Here is a 20,580-nt window from a genome sequence, read left to right as displayed (position 1 = left end):
GCGATGAACTGCGACTTTTATCGACAATCGAAATATCATATATTCGATTTCGATATTCCACAAAATTTGGATACATTCGATTTCGCAAACTGAAAAAAAGTTCGTGAGAATTTAGTATTGTAATTACTGTAATTATTGATTATAATGTTCTTATAATTTTCAGCCACGTATCTCTTCAGAGGTTTTGGAACTTTCTGGAAGCCCGATTCAAAACATACTTTCTAGAAAATTCCGAATATATCTCTGTCACATCTCTAACACATGAAACGCCACTCACAACATTTTAGACGGTATTCACAATCACAATATGTGAGAAAACGATTATTGCTATCCACACTCACCCGCTTCCACCTGCGGCGATTAAACTTCGTTTCTAACAGAAGGACGGTAATGGCTATCTACCAGCACAACCACAAGCGGGTGGTAGTGAGTGTTCATGGACAAAACTGTGTCTTTGGGTACATACACTTCCAGTACTTATCGCACGTCCTACATATACAGGGTTATTACAAATGGTTGAAGCGATTTCATAAATTCACTGTAGCTCCATTCATTGACATATGGTCACGACACACTACAGATACGTAGAAAAACTCATAAAGTTTTGTTCGGCTGAAGCCGCACTTCAGGTTTCTGCCGTCAGAGCGCTCGAGAGCGCACTGAGACAAAATGGCGACAGGAGCCGAGAAAGCGTCTGTCGTGCTTGAAATGCACTCACATCAGTCAGTCATAACAGTGCAACGACACTTCAGGACGAAGTTCAACGAAGATCCACCAACTGCTTACTCCATTCGGCGATGGTATGCGCAGTTTAAAGCTTCTGGATGCCTCTGTAAGGGGAAATCAACGGGTCGGCCTGCAGTGAGCGAAGAAACGGTTGAACGCGTGCGGGCCAGTTTCACGCGTAGCCCGCGGAAAATTGGCTCATGCCACAACTGGAGACCGACAGCGCCGACTTCATCTTTCAACAGGATGGTGCTCCACCGCACTCCCATCATGATGTTCGGCATTTCTTAAACAGGAAATTGGAAAACCGATGGATCGGTCGTGGTGGAGATCATGATCAGCAATTCATGTCATGGCCTCCACCCTCTCCCGACTTAACCCCATGCGACTTCTTTCTGTGGGGTTATGTGAAAGATTCAGTGTTTAAACCTCCTGTACCAAGAAACGTGCCAGAACTACGAGCTCGCATCAACGATGCTTTCGAACTCATTGATGGGGACATGCTGCGCCGAGAGTGGGAGGAACTTGATTATCGGCTTGATGTCTGCCGAATCACTAAAGGGGCACATATCGAACATTTGTGAATGCCTAAAAAAACTTTTTGAGTTTTTGTATGAGTGTGCAAAGCATTTTGAAAATATCTCAAATAATAAAGTTATTGCAGAGCTGTGAAATCGCTTCAATCATTTGTAATAACCCTGTATATATGTAGGACGTGCGATAAGTACTGGAACGCATTTTTTTCTTCGGTTACCTTCGGTTGAAAAAAATGCAGAATTTGTTGTGGAGCATCGTAGAATATGCCTGATTCAGCCGCACACTGTTGTGGCTCTCGCATACTGGAACGTGCGGACACACTCATTCGAGGTGATCGATGGATCACAATCAAACTGGTACTGCTCACACGCCAGTTGGGGTACTCTGAAGCTCCGTCCTTCCTCATCCATCCTACAGCCCTGAACCCGCACCTTCCCATTTCTATCTGTTTGGCGCAATGAAGGTTGCACTCCACAGGAAGCTGTATGTGGATGATGAGGAGGTTATTGGTGCAGCAAGAGACTGGCTCCAACGTCGTCTAGTAGAGTAGTACCCTGTGGTCGTTCAGGTCCTCCCAGTAAAGTGGCGTAAGGCTGTCGCATTGAGCGGCAATATGTTAGGAAATAGGGTTTTGTAGACAAAAGAGGGGAAATAATACGGTGTATTGGAGTGAAACTAACCTTCTTTCAGAAAAAAAATGCGTTACTTATTGAACGTTCCTCGTATGATTTGACTGTGTGCAAGGTGTGAAATATAGTTAACAGAATTGCCTCCATACGGCAGCATTTTTGGCTCTAACCCCGATGGACATCGAGTCGAAATGAACTTGGATGACATGTAAGGGTAGGGGATTTCATGCTGCGTGAACCCAGTATCAGGGTACATCAGTAACTGTGGGGCGAATAGTGGAGTAGCACTTTATCAGCAAATGATCAGATGTTTTCTGTGGTTGGGCATCTGGCGATCCGGCCGCGCTGGCCGAGCGGTTCTAGGCGCTTCAGTCCGGAGCCACGCGACTGCCACGGTCGCAGGTTCGAATCCAGCCTCGGGCATGGATGTGTGTGATGTCCTTAGGTTAGATAGGTTTAAGTAGTTCTAAGTTCTAGGGGACTGATGACCTCAGATGTTAAGTCCCATAAGCATGAAAGGTGATATTGCCTCTATTGAGGCGTAGATCCGTTATCTCAGATTTACAAGACCTCGAATCCTTCTTCTGTAAACAATGTCCTTGATAAACCACCATGCACTGAAATCCAGCAGAGTCAGACCAGGAGACTGGGGAGGCCAGGTAGTGCGACTCCCCTTCCGATCCAACGCTCAGGAAACGTGTCGTGGAGAAATGTGGTAACATCCTAATGATAACGTGGGGGGATGGGCGCCTTCGTGCTGGAAAATGACGTCGGGAGGCATCTGTGGAACTGCACAGATCGACAACATGTCGAAACAGATGTGCCCTGTCACTGATGCACATGTGCCATGCAACTCAGCGCTGTCCATGAAATGGTGAAGATCACGTCTTGGAGCGCGTCTGTATCGATTGCGTATTTAGCAAACAACATAACTTGTAGAGTTCTTTAGCTGTAAGGAAATAAATAAATAAATATCGCGGAACGATAAACTGAAATCTCGATAGGCCTCGGTCCGTCAACGTCGAATTGCGACTCCTGTCTAGAAGTTTCTCCTTCTTACACGGTGCATAACACGATCTTCTTACTAACAGCAAATGTTCAGATGTGACATCTGAACCATAAACCGGCAGTGACTTTTCCTTGTACACGGTTTGTAGACGCAGTTGTTACGAGGGGCTTTTAATATGTAATGCAGCACTTTTTTTCTGAAAACAGGTTAGTTTTATTCGCGATTCCAATACACCGTATCGTACCTCACTCTTTTCGTTACAAAACCATTTTTTTTAACATTATCTCCGTTCAATGCAGCGGGTTTACGGCACATGACTGGGAGAAATTTGGAAATTTGTGGTAAAATCTTGTGGGACCAAACTGCTGTGGTCATCGGTCCTAAGCTTACCCACTACTTAATCTAACATAAACTAACTTATGCTAAGGACAACACACACACCCATGCCCGAGGGAGGACTGAAACCTCCGACGGAGGGAGCCGCGCGGACCGTGAAAATGCGCCCTAGACGTGCGAGAGCCTGTACGCCCACATAGTACCCTACTGGTCGACGTCGGAGCCAACGGCTCGCTGCGTCAATAACATCCCAATTGTCCACGTAATTCTTCTCGCGTGGTGAATCCCTCATTGGGCCAAAGAGATGGAAGTCGGTAGGAGATCCTGGCTGTAGGGTGGATGACGAAGAACAGTCCTATGAAGTTTTCTTTCTTGGGTGCGCAGACTCGTGTGCGGTCTTGCACTGTCATAGAGACGGAGAAGTTCGTTTGCGCTTTTGTGGCGACGAACACGCTGAAGCCCTTTCTTCAATTTCCTGAGGATAGCACAATACACTTCAGACTTTATTGGTGCACCATGAGGGAGGGCATCAAACAGAATAACCCCTTCAGAGTCCCAGAAGGCCGTCGCCATCAATTTAAGCCTGAGGGTGCGACTTTGAAATTTTTTGTAGAGGAGAGGGTGTGGCGCCATTAAGTGGATTGCAGGTTTATTTCTCGTTCAATGTGATGAACCCCATGTTTCATCGCCTGGGAGGACGTACGACAAAAAATTGTTATAACGCGCCAGCAATTCCGCACATATAGTCCTTCGTTGCTCTATATGGTCCTGTGTTAGGCGTCGAGGAATCCAGCAAGTACACACTTTGAGTACCCCAACCGCTGAATGCGTGTCTCAGCGCTACCAACAGAGACATCCGTGGATCACTCGAATGAGAGTGTCCATACGTTACAGCATTGCAGGAGTCAAGGCTGCGTGCCGGCAAGCGGGAGATCTGACAGGTTTACGCGATCTTGTTGCGATGATGACAGACATCTCGCCCTACGACCCACAGCTCTTTTGTTCACTGCAAGTTCTCCGCAGACATTCTGCAAGCGCCTGTGAATATCTGCGACGGTCTGGTTTTCCGTCAAAAGAAAGTCATTGATCGCTCTCTGCCTCGAACGCACCTCTATTACAGATACCACCAATCGGAACTTCATGAAACTATAGGGTCTGAAGCGGGAATCTTCCACGATGTCCGACAACAAATTACGCATTTTTTCAACCGAAATTAGCCGAGAAAAAATGTGTTGCATTACTTATTGAACGTCTCTCGACTACCTACTGTGTGTAGTTGCAGAGAAACATAAAGCATTTACGCATCGAAGTGTGGAGTGCACTTCACATCAATTTGACGTTTCTTGCATATCCCATTCATGATGTAGAATTAATGGCCAGCAGCCTAGTTATTTACCGTGTCATGCCACGTTAGCAATCGATTCTAGCAAAGGTTGCTGATACAAATATATTTACGAAGTATAATACGGAACTGCTTCCAATTATCCTGCGGTCTTTAAACTGCAATTCTTGCAGCGAAGTGAGTAATTTAAAGAATACTTGTCGAGCAATTCATTGACATCGCTCTTTTACGCTCATTAAGAGGTACAGAAACAAGCATTAGTTCTTCATATTAATGCGCGAGATATATTGTTGTGCTAGTGGGAAAAAGCCCCCAATTTCGCATTTCTCGTTATCGTCTTCGGGAGTTTTTCTTGCTTTTAAAGGAAATAGCAGACCTAGTAATCCTCTACTAATACTTCAAAGCTGGCGATCCCTCTGATCTACTCCCGACTTGCTGGGATTTGATTTAAAGGAAATGAGACGTCCAGTGGATCAGTTTCATAGAGTCCACCCTATTCTTCAGAATAGAGAACTGAACTATCATATGGTGTCACTTACCGATGTGTATGGATGGGTCCGCGAAGACGAAAATTCTTCAGTTGTTTTTGTTTGGGGGATGCTATATGCATAATTGACGTCAGTTCTATACTGATAGTAAAGACCTTCAGAAACCATATGTCACCGAAACAGGTGTCCACGTGCTTGTGTCGGGATAAGAAGCCACACGGAAAATCTCCTGGTTCGTGTTGCCAGTGCGCAGCAGGGAATTCAGCCTGTGTCGTCAGACTGCCTTCCTACAAAACTAAATGCTCGAAGCTTATGTGCGAGGGAAAGTGTGTCTTCTCTCGGGATCATCTGCCAAGTAGCCCGCTGGCCAACCTGTGAAGTATTAAGATGTATCAAAAGTTTTTAATCAAGCATGACTAAACATAATTTATGACATTATATCTTCAACATTTCGTTTTTTGATGTAGGTTTGCAACTCTTTCTGTTGACAAAAGTAGTCTGTGTAGGATAACGCTCTCATACCGTACCCGATCACATAATAAAGAAATCAGCTAAAGGAGAGAGAGAGAGAGAGAGAGAGAGAGAGAGAGAGAGAGAGAGAGAGAGACCAAGCAGCCGCAGAGGGGTATTCGTTAATGGACCTCACGCTAGTTCTTTTTAACAGAAATTTGCGAGATCCATCTGAACAATGACCGTTTTAGCATATTGTGGAGCGCCCAAGAAATACAAGGCCTTTGAAATGAAATGTCTGCCATCTTAGTTAATTATTATACAGAACTATGTTCGTATATATGGTCCCCATGTACTCTTAAATCACTGGATCTATTTCAAACAAACCTGGTACACCTATCATTTACTGTATGGAAAGAATCGCTCTGATGGTAAGAACCCCGTGCCTATCGAAGGGGTGGAGGTGAAAACCAATGTAGCTGACTACACGCAAAGTCCCAGACTTTATTCGTCCGTTATTTGACGATGACAGCACTTAGTGACTTGCAACAAACTTTTTACACATAATTTGAAACCTTTACGTAACTTTCTCTTGCTGGCAGCCCCTCCCCCCCCCCCCCAAAATGATGACTGGAAAAAATTTATCACTTACTACATTTCCACTGTTCATGCAATAAAACGGCTTCATCAGGTTTGGGTTTTAATTCATTCCTCGTTTACTACTAAATTTATTCACACCACATTTTGCATACAGTATTCATATATACCACTGAATGTAAGAGCAAAATTATATCACTGTGCGATCCATTCCTCACGAGATATGACATGATAAACAATGAGATGCGTGAAAAATTACCGCATGTAATTTTAAAATTTATAACTTCTCTGCTATGAACACTATTTACAACAAATGTCTAAGACAGTATCCACATGGACAGCTAAATGTACCTACAAAAATATATCATTGTTCGACACATAGTTCAAGAGCTATGAAGTAATAAACATTGACATGCATGAAAAACTGCCACATCATGCATGAGGTTTTAATTTTTAAGTCGTTGCTACCAACAAATTTTGCAGAAAGTATTCAAATATAGCACTGAATGTACCTGCAACCTTATACAATTTTATGACACACTATTCAGGAAATAAGGCGTCATAAACATTTAGCTGCGTGAAAACGAAACTGCAGGGCAAAATTAGCCATTGACACAGGTGAAATACGGGGTGTTCAAAAAGTCTCTCCGTAGTGCCGTATAATGTTAGCCGCGCATGCCGTATGCCGCAGTGAATATACCGAAATGAAACTCTGTGAAATACAAATTATTAATTTATTGAATATTCATTTTTACTTACAAATTTTCACATTAAATGTTGAAAGTGTCCCCCATGTTTTTGAATACACAATTCAATTCGTCTAATCATGTTTTCAAATACAAGCTGTAACGTTTCTTCTGTAACCGAAGCAGTGAAAGTGGATATTGCAGTTTTCAATTCATCGATGGATTTTGGACGGTTTTTATAGACAGTTGCTTTCGCTGCACCCCAGAAGAAAAAGTCAGGTGGTGTTAGGCCAGGCGATCGTGGAGGCCAAAGTCCCTCTGAAATTATGCGATCACCAAAAACATCAGCAGTAAGTGAATTTAAAACGCGAGCTGTATACATGATTGCACCATCTTATTGAAAATAACCCTTCAGTATTTCACTTAATACACTACTGGCCATTAAAATTGTTACACCGAGAAGAAATGCAGATGATAAACGGGTATTCATTGGACAAATATATTATATTGGAACTGACATGTGATTACATTTTCACGCAATTTGGGTGCGTAGATCCTGAGAAATCAGTACCCAGAACAACCACCTCTGCCGTAATAACGGCCTTGATACGCCTGGGCATTGATTCAGACAGAGCTTAGATGCCGTGCACTGGTACAGCTGCCCATGCAGCTTCAACACGATACCACAGTTCATGAAGAGTAGTGACTGGCGTATTGTGACGAGACGTTTTCAGTTGGTGAGAGATCTCGAGAATGTGCTGGCCAGGGCAGCAGTCGAATATTTTCTGTATCCAGAAAGGCCCGTACAAGACCTGCAACATGCAGTCGGGCATTATCCTGCTGAAATGTAGGGTTTCGCAGGAATCGAATGAAGGGTAGAGCCACGGGTCGTAACACATCTGAAATGTAACGTCCACTGTTCAGAGTGCCGTCAATGCGAACAAGAGGTGACCGAGACGTGTAACCAATGGCACCCCATACTATCACGCCGGGTGATACCCCAGTACGGCGATGACGAATACACGCTTCCAATGTGCGTTCACCGCGATGTCGCCAAACATGGATGCAACCATTATGATGCTGTAAACTGAACCTGGATTCATCCGAAAAAATGACGTTTTGCTATTCTTACACCCAGATTCGTCGTTGAGTACACCATCGCAGGCGCTCCTGTCTGTGATGCAGCATCATGGGCAACCGCAGCCGTGGTCTCCGAGTTGATAGTCCATGCTGCTGCGAACGTCGTCGAACCGTTCGTGCAGATGATTGTTGTTTTGCAAATGTCCCCATCTGTTGACTCAGGGATCGAGACGAGGCTGCAGATCCGCTACAGCTGTGCGGATAAGATGGCTGTCATCTCGACTGCTAGTGATACGAGGCCGTTGGGATCCAGCACGGCGTTCCGTATTACCCTCCTGAACCCACCGATTCCATATTCTGCTAACAGTCATTGGATCTCGACCAACGGGATCAGCAATGTCGCGATACGATAAACCGCAATCGCGATAGGCTACAATCCGACCTTTATCAAAGTCGGAAACGTGATGGTACGCATTTCTCCTCCTTACATGAGGCATCACAACAACATTTCATCAGGCAACGCCGGTCAGCTTCTGTCTGTGTATGAGAAATTGGTTGGAAACTAGCCTCGTGTCAGCACGTTGTGGGTGTCGCCATCGGCGGCAACCTTGTGTGAATGCTCTGAAAAGCTAAGCATCTTCTTCCTATCGGTTAAATTTCGCGTCTGTAGCACGTCATCTTCGTGGCGTAGCAATTTTAATGGCCAGTAGTGTACAAGTTCTCCTATGAATGGGTACAGAACATCACTGCAGTATCGTTGTGCGTTTATTGTTTCGTTGAAGAACCCAGGCAGGCAAACAATCACACGACACGGGCGGCTAACAATCATATGGCACTGCGGATAGACTTTTTGAACAGCCCGTATATGTACAAATGCTTGTGAACTGTACTTTGGCAAAGGTGCCAGAAAAAAAGCTCCTCCTAAGTCCCTGGATTTATTCAACGAAAGTAGGTACACTTATGGTGTACTTCCTGGAAATACTGTGGGGGTAAAAACCACCAGCCTGCTATTGTGGTGACGGTGAGACAAGGTGGGAGGGGGGAGGGAGGAGCTGAACGAAGGAGGGGGAGGATGACATGGACGCTGGTAGAGGGAGGAGGAGGTGGACAAAGTGACAGAAGGAAATGTACAGAGAAAGGGAAGAGGTTGAGGTGACCAGACATAGGGGGAAGGAGGACATGAACAGAGAGAGGGAGGTGAAGGGACTGTCAGAGAGAGGGAGAGAAACAGATAGACAGAGAGAGGGAGAGGAAGAGATAGGCAGAGAGAGGAGGAGGAGTAGATAGACAGGGAGAAGGGCAGAAGGAGATGAATGGAGAGTGGTGAGATGAAGGTCAGAGGGGGAAGGAGGAGATGGACTGACAGAAGACTGGAATAAATACATATCCAGCCAATCCCAGGCACCAGCTACATTATTTAATATTTTAAAGAGAAATAATAACTGAAAAAAAAACCCTTAAGATAATTTTCCAATTCCTTGGGAGCATGCACATTAAGGTGGTCGATGTTGCCTTGAAGATAGCCTACCAGTCTATAAACATTAATATTTAAATACTTAATCACAATTTTATTACAAGTGATCTCTTCATTCCTCAATCCCTCCTTGCAAATGCATGTTAATTGCCTTTTTCTGTTCTCTACGTTTCTCAGAGAGATTATGCTTTACAATAAATGATGATCGACAAGACAACATATAAAGAAGTGGGATAATAATCGTTCCAGTGAGCCGATGCAGATTTTTAAAATATGGTCGTTGAAAAGAAACATACAAGGCAATGTCAAGAGGTATAGAATAGTAGTTTCTGAGCACCAGAATTAAGTCATTTGTAACAGCTGTTCATACAAGGCCTAATTTTGAGCAAGGCCTTGTCTAAATTCTTTTCATGTACAGCGAATTACAATATTTCATACCGTTATTTACGATACAGTTTACTTGTAATGAAAGAATTACTCTTTCTGTGCCTCAGTGACCATTTGCAGATCTGGATTAAACCTTGGGCAGTGTTGATGAGCATCGATTCTGAAGTTATCAGGGACTAAATACAAGAGCTGAAAGGTTATCTGCAACTTCCACAGAGATAAGGGAGCACTTTATATGAGTTGAAAATATGAAAGACGAGCAGAAGTTGTAACCCATCCACATGTAATTCGGAATAATTAAAAGAAAGTTGGGAAAGACTTTACCCTAGGAAGTATGCCCATACTTATGCTGAGTGGACCTGAAGCTATCGTGGAGGGACTGGAATGAGGAGAAATCAAGGCTCTTACCTGGGATGGAACTGTAATCCTGCAGGAGAGGACCTGGGGCCATCCTGGAGGGAATGGAATGAGGAAAACTCAACGTCCCTATCCTGAACTGGACCCGAGACCTCCAAAGTGGACTTGGGGGGGGGCCAGCATGAGGCAAAATCACTGCCCCTATTTGGGACTGATCCTGGGTCCTCCAGGAATGGACCTGTTGCCATTCTAGATGGAATGGAATGAAGAAAACCACTTCCCTACTAGTGAATGAACTCAGGTTCACAGGAGTGGACGTGGAGTTGTCCTGGAGGAATTTGAACGAGAAAAAAATACCTGTCTCTATCTGGGATTGAAACTGGGACCTCCAGGAGTTGGCCTATTGCTAACCTGAAGGGACTGCAGTGAGGAAAATTACCCCCTCTACCTGGACTGAACTGAGACCTTCAGGAGTTGACCTGGAGCCATCCAGAAAGGAGAGGAATGAGGAAAAATTGCCACACATACCTGAAATTTAACCCAGGACTGCCAGAAGTAGTCCTTGGGCTGTTGTGTAGGTACCAGAATGAGGATCATTGTCCCTATTGGGGATGGAAGCTGAGACCTCTGACACTGGACCTGGTGTGGTCCTGAGGGTTCTGGAATGAGGGAAAATCACAGCCTTTTTGATTGAACCCAGGTCCTTCAGGAGTGGACCTGCAGTCATCCTGGAAAGACTAGAACGCCCCTGTCTGGGATTGGACCTGGAACATCTAAGAGTGGACCTGAGCCTGTCCTGGAGGAACTGCAACAAGGAAACATCACCACCTCTAACAGGTATTGAACCTGGCACCTCCAGGAGTGGACCTGGTTTCCATCCTGGAGAGGATGTAAACACAGGATTGAACAGGTGACCGCCATTAATGGACCTGGGGCCAACCTGGAAGGACAGAAACGAGGAAAAATCACTGCCCCTATTCAGGAGTGGATATGTGGATCTGGGGCCATCCTGGAAGGACTGGAACAGGAAAACATAGGTGCATCTATCTGGTACAGAATCTTGGACGGATCTGGGGCCTTCCTGGAGAGAGGGGGATCAGGAAACATCATTTCCCTTATCAAGAATTGAAGCTGCGACCTCCAGGAGTTGATCAGGGACCATTCTCGCACGACTGGAACAAAGAAATATCTCAGCTCCTGTTTAGACTGAATCTGGGACCTCCAGGAGTGGATCTGGACCTTCCTGAAGGGACTGGAACGAAGAAACATCGCTGCCTATATCCAGGATTGAACCTAGGGTCGTCATGGAGGGACTGGAAGGAGGAAATGAAGGAGGAAACACCACACACATATCCAGAATTGAACCTGGACCTCTCAGAGTAATCGTTCTAAAAAGCCTGGAGCGAGAAAACAGTACTATTCCTATCCAGAATTGCAACTGGGACCTCTAAGGGTTGTTCTGAAGGGAATGGAACGAGAGAAAATCACCATTTCTATCTGGGATAGAACCATGGACTTACAGAGTGGACCTAAGGTTGACACAGAGGGACTGGAGGTGGAAACTTTACTGCACCTATCTTGGATTGAACCCAGTACCCCCCAGCAAGAGTGGATCTGGGGCCATCCTGGTTTGACTGGACTAGGGAAACATCATCAACCCTTTCTGGGATTGACACTGGGTCCTTCAGGAGTTGACTTGGGCATGTTTTGGGGGGACTGGAACAAGGAAAATTCACTATATCTCTGATTGAATGTGGGACCTCCTGGAGTAGACCTAGGGCTGTTCTGAAGAGGACTGGAATCATGAGAAAATTCACCATTCATATCCAGGATTGAACCCGGGGCTTCCATGAGCGGACCTGAGAATGTCCTGGAGGGAGCGAAATGATTAAAAATAACTGTCTCTACCTGAGATTGAACCCAAGACCACCGGCAGTGGACTTGGGGCTGTCCTGGAGGCCTTAGTCCACATCAATTCGGTTTCAGAGTGGGGAAAATCTATAGATGACGCACTAAATAAGGTACTATCCACCGTTAATAACATAGAGAGCGGACTTGGAGTTGCTATTTTTATAGACATTTCAGGCATCTTTGATAATATCTGGTCATCCGCAGTGTTTGCAAGACTCATAGAGAAGGCCCTCTCGGACTACTGTCGAAACAGGATGGTTCTGTCGAAACAGGATGGTTGAATGGCGTGAAGGAAGTCAGCAAGTGACTAAAAGTATCACCAAAGGCTGCCTAAAAGGATCAATCTCTGGCCCCATCTTTTGGGATATTGCCTTTGGCCTCTCCTACATCAAATTATTGGGATAACAGTGCAAACGGGGCGATAACATGACCTCCTGGTAGTGGTCTCTGCAGACTCAAAAGCGCAACTCGAACACCAGTCAACACAGCTTCTCACAAGCATCAGCCAGCGATTCAAACACAATAAGCTTCAGATGGCTCTACGCAAAACAGTTTATATACTACTCGAAGAAACACTAAAAATTAATCCAACCATAAAACTACACGACATTAGCATACAGAAACAACGAAAAACACGGTATCTTCTTGACGAACACATCAGACTAACTAATAGTGCTTCCAAGAGCATGCACAAGCTAGCCAGACTCAACATAACACACTTCACGATACGATTACATACATCGAGAAATAACCATTGTGCGCTCTTTGAGTCAATGGTCTGTTTTACAGCCAGTGCATGAGCCCACCGAGTACACCTGCTGGGGAATAGGAACATCGTGCAGCGAGGGCAGAGAAGTGGCCTGTTAAGGCTATCAGGAGCTTTCAACACCATGTCGGTGGAATCACTCTGTGTGGTGCTTGGAATCTTCCCTATCGACATAACCATTCGGTTTTGGGCTGCAATGCACTAGCTGAGGAGGGGGAGGCAGCATAAGGTAATCGAAATTACCGGACAGGACATCACTGAGAAGTGCTAACTCGTTAAATGACGGGTAGATACCGGACAAGGGGAATAGAAGTTAAGCGAAAAGAGCCATAGGGTATACCATTTCTTTCTGGACATCAGGGAGTGCCTGAGTCTGAGCCATATCAATCCCAGCCCAGGTATGATTCATTTTCTGACGGGTCACGGCCCTTATCCTGTACATTTACACCGTGTAGGCAGCATCCAGAGTGATGATTTAGATTAGATTAGATTAATACTAGTTCCATTGATCATGAATACGTTATTTCGTAATGATGTGGAACGAGTCAAATTTTCCAATACATGACATAATTAAGTTAATTTAACAACATACTTAAGTTAATATAACAACTTTTTCATTTTTTGTGTTTTTTTATTTTTTTATTTTTATTTTTTTTTTTTTTTTAAATTTATATCTAAAAATTCCTCTATGGAGTAGAAGGAGTTGTCATTCAGAAATTCTTTTAATTTCTTCTTAAATATTTGTTGGTTATCTGTCAGACTTTTGATACTATTTGGTAAGTGACCAAAGACTTTAGTGCCAGTATAATTCACCCCTGATTGCACATATGGGGAACATGGATCTCCGGAATACATACTTTGTCACTGTCACCAATACAAACCAGCACAGCAGACACCAACACAGTATGACAATGCCATGATGCGAGAAATATGAGACGAAGACTAGTGAGAGGTATAAATAAAATACCTGATGATATCTCAAGGACATTACATGACGAATACAGACATGCAAGGCCATATAACAGAACACTACAACTTACATGAAGCACATGAGACAGCAGTTCCAATTCGTACACCAACACAGATAGCAGTACTGAAACGCAATCAGTGACCACTGTCATCCACACGTACCGCAGACAACCTTATACAACATCTAGCATAATTACACTGTATTACAATAAACAGCTTAATTCAATCAACACTGTAAAACTGTTCTACCTTAAGTACAAACAGCAGGCATATCCATGCCGCGGTCATTATACCGCTGTGGGGGTGTAAAACTTGTAACTGAACAATTAGTATATAAGCAACGTGATAAGTAAAATTCAAGAAACATGGAGGAACTGTAGGTTAATTGATAAACGCCAAGAAATAATATAGTTCACACTCAAACACCACTACGCTTTCCACAATGTAATAATTATAGTGTTTTCGTAAACAATGTTTAGGAATATTAATCCGTAAATTAAACTGTAGCGAACTGGGACTACAAGGCTCGAAGTAGTTCTGAGGCTTTCAGGTAAGGCTGCCTCAGATAGGGTAACATTTCTCTTCCTCTTTCTGTCCCGTTTCCTCTATCATCTGTCATCATATCTTCTTAAAATTTGAATATTTTTTGTTTCCTCTTTAAATTTCTAATGTATTTTTAATTTACTACTATTACCATTGTTATTGCTGAAAAGAATAATTGCTGTTTGTAATGTGAAGTATGTTTTGTAATCTACATGAAAAGCTGTAAAATGAACGACCTGTTGTAAAAGGTCTCTAAATGAGCAATAAATCAAATACAAACAAATAAAATATCAAATGTCGTGAGGCGGGGGGAGGGGGGGCGATAAGCATGAGGCCAAAATCACCATCCTTATTTGGGATTGATCCACAGACCTCCAGGAGTGGACCTGGAGGGTCTGGAACAAGGAAAAATCATCTCCTTTATATTGGGTTGAAACTAACAGGAGCCTTTCTGGGAACAGGAAAAGTCACTGTCCCTATTTCGGATTGAAGCCAGGACGTTCATGATAGGAGCTGGGGCCGTTCTGGAGGGACTGGAAAGAGGAAAAATCATCACCCCTATCCAGGGTTACAGAGCACACAAATTAACTGATGTAGTACACACAGCTCAGATCAGTGCAACCGACAAATGAATGGCACTATCAACAGAACTAAGGAAGGATTTATGAGATAAATGATGATACTACCAACGAGCAAAAAACAACAGAAAGGAAAGAAGCTAGGCTGCAGCAATATCTCGAAGCCAAACGATGTCGCCAATGTTATCTGTAACACAGGTGGACATGCTGGCTATTAGGCATGTTGTCATAATGTTCTGGCCCTCCAGGGTACAACCGACATTGCGATGAAAATATTATATAAATCAGGAGAGATAAGGTACTACAAAATATAGACGTTGCCACTGTTATCCATACCACAGGTGGACATACCAGCTATTAGGTATGCGGTCATAATGATCTGGCTCATCAGTGCACAACTGACACATCGACACTGTAAACCCCACCACAAGTGAACATGCTGGTTATTAGGCATGTGGTCATAATTTTCTGACTCATCAGTGTACAGCCGACAATGCGATGAAAATAATATATAAATCAGGAGAGACTAGGTACTATAAAATATATACTAGCCATAAAGACAATACATACATGTCATAACACACTATTCGAGCTTATGATATGCTTTGCAGTGAACTCGGGCACAACGACTAAGGCTAGCGACACAATCATTATGATGCGTGGCCAAAGAAATGAACTGCTCAGGATGTCATGGCCTGGCACAACATCGATGAAGGCAATATGGGTGGTGATGGGAGAGTGCCCCATTGACATTACCATCTGTCAAAGAGCAGCAGTGTACTGCTTCAGGAAAGGTAGACACGACAAGGTATTTTAAATTATAGGAGAGGACATAACAGAAAGGCGCCAACTAAATCGCTGACGAAATGATACCTGGCAGAAAGAATGGACTCAACAGAAAATGGGCATCGCGACTACACCTTCTTCCCAAACATCGAGGAGCGAGTGGTTTTAAAACATATAGATCCCAGACGTGGCATCGTCCACTTCCTCAAGGGCCATGGTCTGTATCCAGAACACCTCCATCCGTTTGGTCTCAGTCGAACACCCATGTACACTTGCTGAGAACATGGCACTTTGCACTGCGACGGACTCACAAATATACGACCTCGAACTGAATATGATAACACAGGGTGAATTCTACGACAGCTGGACGATTGGTGCATACCGAGTGACAAACCGATAATGTGTCACGTACGTTACACGAACAAGAACAAACACATACACAAATAAGAGCAAACACACAAACACTGGAACAGGATACTTGGAATGACACGAACACAGACGCAAACATAGAAACAACCTCAGACGCTGAACATATGCAAACAGTGTGATTAATATACAGACCTGGATGTACGATAAGACTACATTAAGGAACACAGAAATGGACCAACTTTCATTTCAGTATATGCAGAAACGTCTTGAGTAATAACTGTAATGTAAGTGGTATAATTGTTTATTATGCTTAGGTAAAATAATACCTTTAATGAAAACGATGTAATAATGCAATATAAGAGCAATGCAAAAACTGTCTGTACACATAAATTATCAAATGAGAATCAAAGATATGTATTTTGTACACTACCTCGAATGTGACAGGCCTGATGATTTGCAGGGCCCTCACGCCCGAGGTGGCTTGTTGGCGGGATGTCTAACACAAATCTATGTGCTTTCCTAATATCTTTTATCTCTTCGTCTTAAATGCAAGATTTTTGTTATTTTAGGAAATTTTTCCGAGTTTATGATGTGTCATAAAGTAATAGTCTATCATAGCCTCTTTCCGTCTTCCTAAATTCCCATCTTCTATTTATAAATCGTTACTTCTAAGATTTTTATTTTTTAATCACTTTTAAGTCTATAAGTATTTAAAGCTGCAATATTATTAATCCCTATTAGAAATAAGAAATGTCAAACAAGTTCCACGTTCTGTACATGAATGATTTCGTTTTGTGAACATACTACCTGCCATAGTAACTAGGTGGCAGGTCATTTGTAAATGGTAGCAGCAAATAAATAAAGTAATGTCCGGGACTGACCCTAAGACCTCCTGGAGTGGATATGGAGCCGTCGTGGAGGGACTGGAACTAAGTGGTATCACCCCACACTATTCGGGATTGAGCCCAGGATCCCCAGAATTGGACCTGGGGCAGTCTTGAAGGAACTGGTTCTAGGATAAAATCACCGCCCCTATCCAGGTTTGAACCTGACCTTCAGGAATGGAGTCTAGTGCTCTACCCGCTGATGTAGAAAATGTAGTCCTGTGAAACCTAATAGAACTTTTGGAAACACTGCGTGTGTTCGGCTTTCAAGAGAAACGTCTATCAATACATTTAGTGGTTTAGTGTCTGTCAGTATTTGCATACACTATCGTTTCGGTAGATACTAGTTAGTGTTTATGCAACTGCAAGTGTTTCGGGGAAGTTTAGCAAACGGATAGTTAACTGAACTATGATACGGAGACATAGAGACAGGAAGACGCCGGCTGTGACCTAGCGCGATATCTGCAAGAGTCAATGTCAGGCGGTGGAACAATGGCAGGGCGGCAAACAGCGATAGCTGGGCAAACAGCGGGCGGCTCCGGCCCCTGACGCACCCGCGGCATCGCTTTGCCGATATTTGTCGACCGATTCCTGCACGCGCCTCGCACCGACTTGAGCCACACAAAAACTCTGAAGCTAAACTTTTTTTTTAATGTTTCGTATCGCTCGCCGATTACATCTTGTTTTCAGCTGAGAGCTTAATAGCTTTGTCAACAAAGCAAAGTTCCCACCATGAGTTTACGAGCCGAAAAGAAGAATCTTTATTTCTCTATACCTTCTCTTTCTGGCTGTCAACATGACATGGTGACCTCTGCTCAACATGTTTTGGCAGAAGGAAATTTATTGGTTCAAATGGCTCTGAGCACTATGCAACTTAACTTCTGAGCTCATCAGTCGCCTAGAACTTAGAACTAATTAAACATAACTAACCTAAGGACATCACACACATCCATGCCCGAGGCAGGATTCGAACCTGCGACCGCAGCGGTTGCTCGTTTCCAGACTGCAGCGCCTAGAATCGCACGGCCACTTCGGCCGGCGGAAATTTATTCTTGCTGTCGAATTATAATATAGACACTAAAGTCTTCCACCAACGTGAAACATCCTGCAATGTTCCAGTATGGGTCCTGCACCATTTCCCTTACAGGTATTATTTTAACAAAGCTCAATAAGTAATTATATCATTTAAATTACAGTTATTACTCAAGACCTTCCTACGTATATTGAAATAACCATTGGTCTATTTCTGTGTTCCTTAATTTAGTCTTATCTTACATCTAGGTCTGTGTATTAATCTCACAGTTAGCATCTATTTCAGCGTCTGAATCTGTTTATATGTTTCTATCTGTGTCTGTGTTATTCCAATTATCCTGTTCCCGCGTTTGTGTGTTTCCCCTTATTTCTGTACGTGTTTGTTATTGTTTGTATAATTCGTGTAACGTAGGTGTCACATTATCGGTTATGTGATTCAGTAAGCTCCAATCGTCTGGACTTCGTAAAATTTGTCCTATATTGTCCTACGCAGTTCGAGGTCATATGTGTGTGAGCCTGTCACAGTATAAAATGATAAAATGAGGTTTTCAAGACTTCCTAGTTCTCCTCAAGTGCAAATGGGTGTTCGGCTGAGACCAAACACATACAGGTGTTCTGGATATGGATCATTGCCCTTGAGGAAATGGACTATGCCACGTCTGGGATCTACATATTTCAGCCTGATTCGTTCCTTGTTGTTTAGAAAGAAGGTGTAGATGCGATGCCCTTTTTCCTTCGAATTCCATCCTCTATGCGAGGTATCATTTCGCCAGCGGTTTAGTGTGCCCCTTTCTGTGATGTCCTCTCCTATAATCTCTAATACCTTGTCGTGTCTGCCTTTTATCGAACCAGTACACTGCTGCTGTTTGACGGATGGAGATGCCAATGAGGAATATTCCCTTCACTATGATTATTGCCTCCGCCAATGTTGTCCCTGAGCAGAAAACTTCTTTGGCCGCCTTTCAGAATGAATTTATGTGTTGAAAAGCTCAGTCGATGCGCTCAGGAGCCTGTTGCAAGGCATACTATTGATTCGAGTATTGCGATATGATACGTATGTATTTTGTTTATGGGTAGTCTATATTTTGTCGTATTTAGTCTTGCTGATTTACACATTATTTGCATTGCTTTTGTTGTAAGTCTGATATGGTCACTGAACTTCATTTTGTCGTCAGTGTGTAAACCTAGATATTTTGTCACTCTTTTGCATTGCAAAGTTGTGATATTTACTTTTATGCTGGGTTTTCTTTGAAGTTCGCTATTCAGAGGCAGTACACCGTATTATTAGCTGCAGTTGTTGGTTTGTTGCTGTTATACTATTCCTTGATGTCTACACAAAATGATACAGGTGGTTGATTAAAACAACTCTCACAGATTCGGCTATAAGCCTGTTGTGGCTGGCCGACTGCAGCCTACAAGGCAGTACGAGGAGTGATCTATGACTGTGGGACATGTTATCACCCTGTCTCCAATCCCTCCAGTTGCTACTGTCAGTAGATGAATCCTCATGGTGCAGCTCCTCCTTTATTCTAGCAGCTCTTTATTTGGCTTCACAAGGGCTGAGAGGAGTCCTTACCATAGGTCCCTATCTTAGAAGAACTCTAAGGAGATTCCAGGAATCGAACCCAGGTTCTTTTGCACAGAACGCATTGACGCTAACCAGTAGGCTATGGAGGCACTCCACGGTTGACTTAGTAATTTGTTCTATACGAGTGAATTAATATGGTACAAACTACTGTAAATTAAGAACTTTTAGTGTAACTGTACTTACGATTTAATCCAGTTTATTTTCAGTTCAACGTTTTACAACAAATATTTGTGGCTGAGTTTGCTGGTTTTACAATTTAACTATCTATATCATTGTACTGCCTTATCTATTATTCCGAGTTTCAGTATAATAGCTACAGAAGTTCTAATTAAATATTTGCCGTTAACCCATTCCTGTTGATTAACAAATTCCGAAACTAACAGATTTCTCACTGTTGTTTCTTAAGGGAACATTATTTCATTTATAAAAATAATTAATCAAGTTTTTCATAGAGTGTCAGTTAATTTAATTAAACTATAAAGGCAAAGCAGGTCCTAAGTATCGAATATAGGTTGCAGTTCCACTTATATAAATCTTCCTTATAACATGTCTGAACAAAGACACTCTTTACTGACTTGTACGATCCCTACATAACGTTACTCTTTCGTTAACTTATCAGTATCCTTGATTACAATTCAATAGACAGCGGTCTAAACGACAGTATTACTGACATTACCTGACAATTCGTTTACCTATGTGGAGAACATTAGTGATCCTACAACGTTTGTTTGGAGCACAAAGTGTAACGTTGTGCGTATGTAGGTGAGCTAATCGACCGTCTAGAACTGGTACAAGGAGAAATGAATTTGCTCTACAGAGTGTCGACATGTTACCTTGCACTGATCGATCTCCAGATCTGTCTCCTGCCGAGTAAATATCAAACATCATCGGACGACAATTCTAGTGTCATCAACAACCAGCATTAAGCAGCGCTATATTGAATGGCCACATGCAACAGGCTTGGAACTCTATCCTACAAATTGACATCCGGCATCTCTACAACACAATGCATGCACATTTGCATGCTTGCATTCAACATTCTGGCAGTTACACCGG

This window comes from Schistocerca cancellata, chromosome 8, assembly GCF_023864275.1.
Source record: "Schistocerca cancellata isolate TAMUIC-IGC-003103 chromosome 8, iqSchCanc2.1, whole genome shotgun sequence".
Lineage (NCBI taxonomy): Eukaryota > Metazoa > Arthropoda > Insecta > Orthoptera > Acrididae > Schistocerca > Schistocerca cancellata.
Note: the sequence above shows the minus strand (reverse complement) of the source record.